Below are 10,694 nucleotides of genomic sequence, written 5' to 3' on the forward strand. Positions count from 1 at the left end.
CCAGAGTTGCACAGCTGGTGAGTGACAGAGCCAGGTCGTAACACAGCCTGTCTCGTATAACACCTATGCTTTTAATTTCTATACCTACCCATCAATTTAGTCCATCACCTTTAAGCTCAGTCTCCCACGAAGTCTCAGGAATAAACCAAGGGAATTCCAATTCTTTGCCACCATCCAATTCTCCTGAGTCCTCATTTCCATCCAAAACTTCAGCACAGCCTCTACTGTGCACATTTCTATCAGCATCCTTGCCTTCTGAGCCCCTTCCACCATCACCCATTAAGCTCTACTTACAGAATTCTAAGCTTTGTATGGCCTGTTCCTCCAAAGCTTTTTGAACGCTTTTGAACTCTACATAAACCAAATCCAAAGGCCCCTCCACATCACTAGGTATATAGTTACAACAACCCCATTTTCCACTACCAACTTCTATATTAGTCAGCTTTCCATTACTATAACAAAATACCTGAGGGGGCATTTCAAGATGGCGGACTAGAGGGTGGCTGCATTTCATGTTGCTCCAGGACTCAGGATTCAAGAAGAGGAGATATTGAGAGACTTGGGACCAACTCAAAGCCACCGGGTGAGTCTCTCCCGTTGGGGAGGCGTCCCAGATGGGGCGGTAGTCCCGGAACGCAGGGAACTTTGTGAAGTAGAATTGCCCAATGAGACGCCCTTCCCCCCGCTGGAGCAGTGAACACAGACAACTGGGAGCATCGTAGAGGAGGCCGCTCAGCAGGACGCTTGGACTCAGAGTAACCCACCGGGGCTCCGGTGGCTGCCCAGAGGAGGAGGTGCACAGTGAGCTGTTTGGACTCAGAGCGACTGCTCCTGAACACTGGGGGGGCTGCCCAGAGGAGGAGGAGGAGCTCAGCGGGTCACTTGGACTCAGAGCAATCCACCGGGGCTCTGGGGGGCTGCCCAGAGGAGGAGCTGTGTGGTGAGCTGTTTGGACTCAGAGCGACCGCTCCTGAACACCGGGGGACTGCCCAGAGGAGGAGGAGGAGCAGCGTGGCAGGTCACTTGGACTTGGAGTGACTGCCCAGGGCTACGGGCAGTTGGCAGGAGGAGGAGGCACACAGTGAGTTGCTTGGACTCCTAGCGACCGCACTGGAACACCGGGTGGTTGTCCAGAGGAAGAGGAGTGCAGCGAGTCCTGGGACTCGGAGCAATTGTACAGGGCTTCAGGTGGCTGCTCAGAGGAGGGGCCGCATAGCCAGGCGATTAGGTGCAGAGCAGGATCCCAGGACCTAGGCGGCTTCTTGGTGGAAGAGCCACACAGAGACACGCTTAGGGGCAGAGCGAAGTTTCCAGGACTGCGGGCAGATTCTCTGAGGAGAGGCAGCCTAAGGAGACTCGTCTGCCAAGGGTGAGGCTCCCAGGCCCAGGAGGTAGGTCCAACCCTGGGAATGTTGCAGAGGAAGGCAGCCCAGCCCAGGTGGTAGTTGTGGATTGAGGGGAACCTCTAGGAGGGGAACTGACCAGCGAAACCTCCCCACCAGGTGAGTCTTTCCTGCTGGATGAGGTTTTCCCATAAGGACGGTAAAACCAGAGACTCAGGCCCAAACAGGCCTTTCCTCAGCCCACAGCCTACTTCCCCTTTGGGTGACCATTGGTCAACAAGTGGAGGCACCTCTGCCCACTAGCAGGGAATATACCCCACCTGAAGGCCACCACCCCTAAAGAGGCAGCTTCCTCGTGGAGCACCGCACTATCAAGTTCCTCCAAGACTTCAGGCTACTGAAGGCTAAGAGGGGATATACTAGAAATCTTCAGGGACATTGTAAGTCAATAGAGGAAATCTGCAATATCTCAGCAGTCCAGTGATACCTGAACAGTATGAGAAAACAAGGGAAGAAAATGTTCCAAACAAATCTAGATGTTACATCAATAAAACCCAATGACAGCATGGCAGAAGAAATGACAGAAAGGGAGTTCAGAATGTACATAATTAAAATGATCAGGGAAGCAAATGATGAGATGAAAGAGCAAATGCAGGCATTGAATGATCACACTAATCGACAGTTAAAAGAGCAAATACAGGAAGCAAAAGATCATTTCAATAAAGAGTTAGAGATATTGAAAAAAAAAAACAAACAGAAATTCTTGAAGGAAACAATAAAACAAATTAAGAACTCCATAGAAATCTCAACCAATAGGATACAACACCTGGAAGACCGAACCTCAGATATTAAAGACAAAATTATTTAACCTTGAAAACAAAGTTGACCAAACAGAGAAGATTGTAAGAAATCATGAACAGAATCTCTAAGAACTATGGGATATCATGAAAAGGCCAAATTTAAGAATTATTGGGATTGAGGAAGGCTTAGAGAAACAAACCAAAGGAATGAACAATCTATTTAATGAAATAATATCAGAAAATTTCCCAAATCTGAAGAATGAAATGGAAAATCAAGTTTAAGAGGCTTATAGGACTCCAAATACACAAAATTACAACAGACACACACCAAGGCACATTGTAATGAAAATACCTAACATACAAAATAAAGACAGAATTTTAAAGGCTGTGAGAGAAAAGAACCAAATTGCATTTAGGGGGAAACCAATACGGATATCAGCAGATTTTTCAATCCAGACCCTAAAAGCTAGAAGGGCCTGGAACAACGTTTTTCAAGCCCTGAAAGAAAACAGATGCCAACCAAGAATCTTATACCCAGCAAAACTCACCTTCAAATTTGACGATGAAATACAATCCTTCCATGATAAACAAAAGCTAAAAGATTTTACAAAAAGAAAGCCAGCATTACAGAACATTCTCAGCAAAATATTCCATGAGAAAGAGATGAAAAACAAAGAAGCAAAACAGCAAAGGGAGGAATTATCCTAAAGGAATTGTTAAATAAAGGAGGAACCAAGTCGTGTCAAAAAAAATAAATAAATAAAATTTTAAAAATGAACCAAATGACTGGGAATAGAAATCATATCTCAATAATAACCCTGAATGTTAATGGCCTGAACTCATCAATCAAAAGACATAGGCTGGCAGATTGGATTAAAAAGAAAGATCCATCAATATATTCCCTGCAAGAGACTCACCTCATAGAAAGAGACACCCATAGACTAAAGGTGAAAGGATGGGGAAAAACATACCATGCACATGGACTCAGCAAAAAAGCTGGGGTATCCATCCTCATTTCAGATAATGTGGACTTCAAGCCAAAGTTAGTCAGAAGGGATAAAGAAGGTCATTTCATACTGCTTAAGGGAAGCATAAATCAGCAAGATATAACAATCATAAACATCTATGCCCCAAACAGTGGCTCATCCATGTATGTCAAACAAATCCTTCTCAATTTCAGAAACCAAATAGACCATAACACAATAATACTAGGTGATTTTAACACACCTCTCTCACCACTGGACAGATCTTCCAAACAAAAATTGAACAGAGAAATGATAGATCTCAATAACACAATCAATAATTTAGACTTAACGGGCATTTATAGAATATACCATCCAACCAAGAGCGAATACACTTTCTTCTCAGCAGCACATGGATCCTTCTCTAAAATAGACCATATTTTATGCCACAAAGCTAATGTTAACAAATACAAGAAGATAGAGACACTACCTTGTATTCTATCAGATCATAGTGGATTGAAATTAGAAATAAATGAAAGAGTAAAAACAGAAACTACTCCAACACCTGGAGATTAAACAATATGCTATTATATGATGAATGGATAACAGAAGATATTAGGAAGGAAATTAAAAAAATTCTTAGAGGTAAATGAGAACAAAGAAACATCATATCAAAATCTCTGGGACACTATGAAAGCAGTACTTAGAGGAAAATTTAGTTCATGGGGCAAATTCAATAAAAGAAGTAAAACACAACAAATAAACGAACTAACACTACAGCTTAAAGCCCTAGAAAAAGAAGAGCAGATCAACACCAAAAGTAGTAGAAGACAGGAAATAGTTAAACTCAGAGCTGAAATCAATGAAATTGAAACAAAAGAAACAATACAAAAAATTGACAAAATAAATAGTTGGTTCTTCGAAAAAATAAACAAAATTGATAAACCTTTAGCCACACTAACAAAGAGAAGATGCGAGAAAACCCAAATCACTAAAATTCGGAATGAACAAGGAAATATCACAACAGACACGAGTGAAATACAAAACATAATTAGAAGCTATTTTGAAAATCTATACTCCGACAAAATAGAAAATTTCGAAGACATCATCAACAGGTTTCTAGAGACTATGAATTGCCTAAACTGAACGAGGAGGACATACACAATTTAAATAGACCAATTTCAAGTAATGAAATAGAAGAAGTCATCAAAAGCCTACCAACAAAGAAAAGTCCGGGACCAGATGGATTCTCAGCCGAGTTCTACAAAACCTTTAAAGAAGAGCTCATTCCAATACTTCTCAAAGTATTCCATGAAATAGAAGAGGAGGGAACCCTCCCAAACTCATTCTATGAAGCCAATATTGCCCTGACACCTAAACCAGACAGAGACACATCAAGGAAAGAAAATTTTAGACCAATATCCTTAATGAACATCGACACAAAAATTCTCAACAAAATTTTAGCAAATCGCACACAAAAACATATTAAAAAGATAGTGCACCATGATCAAGTGGGTTTCATCCCAGGGATGCAAGGTTGGTTCAACATCCAGAAATCAATAAATGTAATTCACCATATCAATAGACTTAAAGTCAAGAATCACATGATTATTTCAATAGATGCAGAAAAAGCATTTGATAAAATACAGCACCCCTTCATGCTCAAAACACTAGAAAAAATAGGGATAGTGGGTATATTCCTTAACATTGTAAAGGCCATCTATGCTAAGCCCATGGCTAATATCATTCTAAATGGTGAAAAACTGAAAGCATTCCCCCTAAAAACTGGAACAAGGCAGGAATGCCCTCTTTCACCACTTCTATTCAATATCATCCTTGAAACTCTAGCCAGAGCAATTAGACAGACAAGGAATTAAAAGGATACGAATAGGAAAAGAAGAACTCAAACTATCCCTATTTGCTGATGATATGATTATATACTTAGAGGAACCAGGAAATTCCACCAGAAAACTTTTAGAACTCATAAGTGAATTCATTAAAGTAGCAGGTTACAAGATCAATGCTCATAAATCCAATGCATTTTTATACATAAGTGATGAGTCTTCAGAAAGATAAGTTAGGAAAACTACCCCATTCACAATAGCCTCGAAAAAAATAAAATACTTGGGAATCAATTTCACAAAAGAGGTGAAAGACCTCTACAATGAGAACTACAGAACACTAAAGAAAGAAATTAAAGAAAACCTTAGAAGATGGAAAGATCTCCCATGTTCTTGGATAGGAAGAATTAATATTGTCAAAATGGCCATACTACCTAAGGTGCTATACAGATTCAATGCAATTCCAATTAAAATCCGAATGATGTTCCTTACAGAAATAGAGCAAGCAATTATGAAATTCATCTGGAAGAATAAGAAACCCAGAATAGCTAAAGCAATCCTTAGCAGAAAGAGTGAAGCAGGATTATCGCAATACCAGATCTTCAACTCTACTACAAAGCAATAGTAACAAAAACGGCATGGTATTCGTACCAAAACAGAAAGGTAGATCAATGGTACAGAATAGAGGACACAGACACAAATCCAAATAAATACAATTTTCTCATACTAGACAAAGGGGCCAAAAATATGCAATGGAGAAAAGATAGCCTCTTCAACAAATGGTGCTGGGAGAATTGGAAATCCATATGCAACAGAATGAAACTAAACCCATATCTCTCACCGTGCACGAAACTAAACTCAAAATGGATTAAGGACCTCAGAATCAGACCAGAGACCCTGCAGATTATAGAAGAAAAAGTAGGTCCAGACCTTCAACATGTCGGCTTAGGATCAGACTTCCTCAACAGGACTCCCATAGTACAAGAAATAAAAGCAAGAATCAATAACTGGGATAGATTCAAACTAAAAAGTTTTCTCTCAGCAAAGGAAACTATCAGCAATGCGAAGAAAGAGCCTACAGAGTGGGAGAAAATCTTTGCCAATCATACTTCAGATAGAGCACTAATCTCCAGAATCTATAAAGAACTCAAAAACTCTACACCAAGAATACAAATAATCCAATCAACAAATGGGCTAAGGAAGTGAACAGACACTTCACAGAAGAAGATCTACAAGCAATCAACAAGCATATGGAAAAATGTTCAACATCTCTAGTAATAAGAGAAATGCAAATCAAAACCACCCTAAGATTCCATCTCACCCCAATTAGAATGGCAATTATCAAGAATACAAGCAACAACAGATGTTGGCGAGGATGTGGGGAGAAAGGTACACTTATACATTTCTGGTGGGGCTGCAAATTAGTGCAGCCACTCTGGAAAGCAGTGTGGAGATTCCTCAAAAAACTGGGAATGGAACCACCATTTGACCCAGCTATCCCACTCCTTGGCCTATACCCAAAGGACTTAAAATCAGCATACTACAGAGATACAGCCACATCAATGTTCATAGCTGCTCAATTCACAATAGCCAGATTGTGGAACCAACCTAGATGCCCTTCAATTGATGAATGGATAAAGAAACTGTGGCATATATATATATATACACATACATACACATACATACACACAATGGAATATTATTCAGCCATAAAGAATGATAAAATTATGGCATTTGCAGGCAAATGGATGAAATTGGAGAATATCATGCTAAGTGAGATAAGCCAATCTCAAAAAACCAACGGACGAATGATCTCACTGATAAGTGGATCATGACACATAATGGGGGGAGGGAGGGGTTAGTGTTAGGGTTAGAGTTAGGGTTAGGGAGTGGGGCAAGAATGGAGGAAGGACTGTATAGAGGGTAAAGAAGGGTAGGAGGGGAGGGGGGAAGGGAAAAAATAACAGAATGAATCAAACAACATTACCCTATGTAAATTTATGATTACACAAATGGTACGCCTTTACTCCATGTACAGAGAAACAACATGTATCCCATTTGTTTACAATAAAAAAATTAATTAATTAAAAAATTGGAAAAAAAAACCTGAGAAAGTCAACTTCTAAAGAAAAAATGTTTGTTTTGGCAGATAGTTTTGAAGATGCTAGTCCACTATCAGTTGGCCCTGTTTCTTTGTGCTTGTGGTGAAGCAGTACACCATGGCAAGAGTGCATGGCAGAACAAAACTACTGACCTCATGATCCAGGAAGCAAAAAGCACGCGAGAAAGAAGCCTTGGAACCACAATATCCTTCAAGAGCACCTCCCAATGATCTAAATACCTCCCATTAGGCCCCACCCCTAAAGGTTCCACCACCCCTCAGTATAGTACCACTTTGGCGATCAAGCCTTTAACTGGTGGACCCTTAGTGGACATTCAGCACCTACACTTCAGCATTCCACCCCCAGACTGGATGCTATCCTCACTAGATAAGAAAGCAACTCACATATTAGCGCCCTGGAGGAGGGGAGTCACCTCATTACTATCTTATTGTGGCATCAGGTTCAATTTTTAGAATGAAAGGAGAGGTGGTCATCGTATCTCTCCCTCTGTATAGCATTTGGACTTCATCTCAAGAGCAATGTCACTAAAGTATGTCAAGGAGAACAATGAACTCAGCCCACTGATGACTCCAGCAGTTGAACTATGAACATATTCAAGGGGAAACTGAGAAATGTTTAGGATCTCCTCTTGGAACTTGGTGACCTAACGACTTAAGGGAAAGCAGGCACTGAAGGATGACATCCAGGTTTGGGATCAGGTAAACTGGGATCCATGATTCTGACACTTTCTGGGAGGAGAGGATTTGGAGGCAGGAGTGTGAGTTTCTCTGTGGTCACGCTCACGTAGCTTGTCCGTGTAAAACCAAGATGCGTGCGTTTTTGGTAATCCGTTGGATACTTATGAACTTAGAGTTCAAGGTTTCGAATGTGGTGTAGGGTGTCATCGTCCACACTGAGAATGCCTGAAATGGACCAGGAATGCGTATGGAGTGAAAGGAAACTGGCGGAGGAGGGGTCCCCGGAGAACAGTGATATTTAAAGGGTAGGAAGAGGATGGAGATCCCATGAACGATCTGGAGGAAGAAGACACAGGAAAAAAAGAAAGTGTGAGATCAGAAAGATGGGAGAGAGCAGTCCAAGCACCGATCAGCACTGCCAAGGACATCCACACGTAGGAACTGAAGAGGATCCTTTGCATTGGGAGGCAAAACATTGGAGGGCATGTCGCCCTGCTATCCTCCCGGTGTCCCTCCCAGCCAACAAGAAAGTTCCATTAGAAACTTGGGGATAGAAACCTGATAATTGCTGGCATATCCATGAGAGAGGGAAAGAGAAACAGCTAAGACAGGGTGTTCTTTAATAAACATAAAGGAAGAAGGAGCCGAAGAAAATATAAAAACTGAAGGAAGCGACTGGGAGGAGGGAGGAGCTTGGGCAGCATGGCGAAAGCTCCTTCCTCCTACCTAGCAGCCGGCCCCCCGCCATGGCTCACACCCTGATTCTTGCTAAAAGAACCTTGATTTTGTTCAGGACAGCAATGAGCCCACCACCAAGGCATGCAGTATGTTGGTCCAAGCCAGTCCTTTTAATTTGCTACTTCCGTGTCTTCCTCCCTTCCGTAATAAAGTGTATTTGTCATTCAGCAACAATTCACTGTCTACTCCCTCAAGGGGAGAGGACAGCTTTCTGCTGAGGCTGAGCTTGGAACCATGACTCGTTTTGTCCACTGGAATGTCAGTGAGCATGACGCAGGCAGAAGTCTGACTGGACTTGACCGGTGGTGTGTCTGCCATCTTCGTGAGCAGACCACACCCTTGGAGAGCCACTGGTCTCCAGATGAAAGCATCATGGAGCAGAGGTGAACCCAGGGCCCCAGACACCCTGCAGACCTGTGAGAGAAAAATAAATATGTGTTAGGGTAAGCCCCTGAGATTTGAGAGCATTTTCTGTGAAAGATTATATAGGGACAAATGACTGATAGATCCTGAACCTTCTCTTTTAACAAAGAGAACAAGACAGATCCAAAGGGATGCGATAATGCTAAATCAAATTTATAGGTGATTGGGTCAAAGCGAGAAAATGGAGGCCATCTGAGGCTGGGAAGTTAGACACCACCCCTGGGAGAATGGAATGTCAGGGTCTCCAGAGCCCTTTGATTACCAAATTTACCTGCCTATACTACCCCTTCCAAAAGGCTGCAGGCAAGGATTGCTAATTAATGTCTCCCAGCCCCTACCTGCCTTGATTATTCCATTTGGCCCTTCCCACCACCCCTCTGCTTTCACCTTTTTGCCATCTCACCAGCATTCCCTGGTCCTAGTCACAGGCAGGAAGGACAGAAAAAAGGGAGAACAAAGGAGACAGTCTAATCCATAAAAGATCCCACTTTTTGGGACTGCCATCCATGGCCCCTTCCCCCTCCCGGGAGAAGTCTGTGTTACTGCCTTTAAATGAAACCCGCTTCATATGCTGCCTACGCTGCCTCTCTGGTGTTATACTTCAACATTTGAGGAAGCGGAACTCGTCACCGATAACCAGTAGTATAAATGCTTTGTGTCCCCCTTTTGTTCCTTATGTTTGTGGCATATATGGCTTTTTTAAAGTTAGAGAAACACAATTTCATTTAGATCAGTATAGTTCTTTTCTTTAAAAAAAAAATAGAGGAAGCAATGTTAAAAAAAAAAAACTGAGTCAATAAGACAAGAGGTCATAGGCCTGGTTATAGCAAAATAAACAGAGGTGAGGCATGAGTGCTTGAAGTTTGAGCAGTGTTGGAATGAGAACAGATAGAGTTCACCGAGAAGGGAAGAATGAAATCAGCAGGAACACCCAAGGGCAGGGCACATAGTGTCATCTTACCAAAAAGGAGGTAGCTGGGGTGTTGATCCAAGTCTTAGGACACAGCTTAAAAAAGAAATTCCCATCCCCCAGTGATTCAAATTCTAGCTGTTTGAAAATAAGACAATATATAAGATAAACATAAAAAAATAAGCCAGGAGAGGTGGTGCACACTTGTAATCCCAGCAACACGCAAGGCTGAGCCAGGAGGATCACGAGTTCAAAGTCAGCCTCAGCAAAAGTCAGGTGCTAAGCAACTCAGTGAGACCCTGTCTCTTAATAAAATACAAAATAGGGTTGGGGGTGTGGTGCAGTGATCGAGTGCCCCTGATTCAATCTCTGGTACCCCCCCCCAAATTTTAAATTTAAATTTTAATTAAAAAAAAAAATATATATATATATAAAGGAATCCCACGGAAACCACGCCGGACACGGGAAATCACATAAGGGAATTTATTAAGCAAACAGAGTGTCTCCCTGCAGGGTAAGAGAGAAAAGGAGAGGAAAAGAGAAAGGGTGCACACTAGAGAGAGTGGAAAGCCAGGAGGAGGAAAAGCAAGTGTGTAGAAGAGAGAAGCAAGAGAGGAAAGATGGCGGTTGAATTCTGCCGGGCTAACAGAGGACCAATAACAGAGAAGGATACTTGCAAGCTGACTGATGAACCAATAGCTAGCTAGGATGTTCACAGATTGACAAGTGGTTGGGAGGCGGGGAAAATGACTGCAACGGAATGGGCAGGGGAGCAGCTTTATACATTACATTCCCCCATTTCTGTTTCTATAAGAAAATCTGTGTACAAACAGAGAAAAAACATGTATCCCATTTGTTTACAATAAAAAAAAAGAAA

This window comes from Sciurus vulgaris (genome assembly GCF_902686455.1).
Source record: "Sciurus vulgaris genome assembly, chromosome: 18".
Lineage (NCBI taxonomy): Eukaryota > Metazoa > Chordata > Mammalia > Rodentia > Sciuridae > Sciurus > Sciurus vulgaris.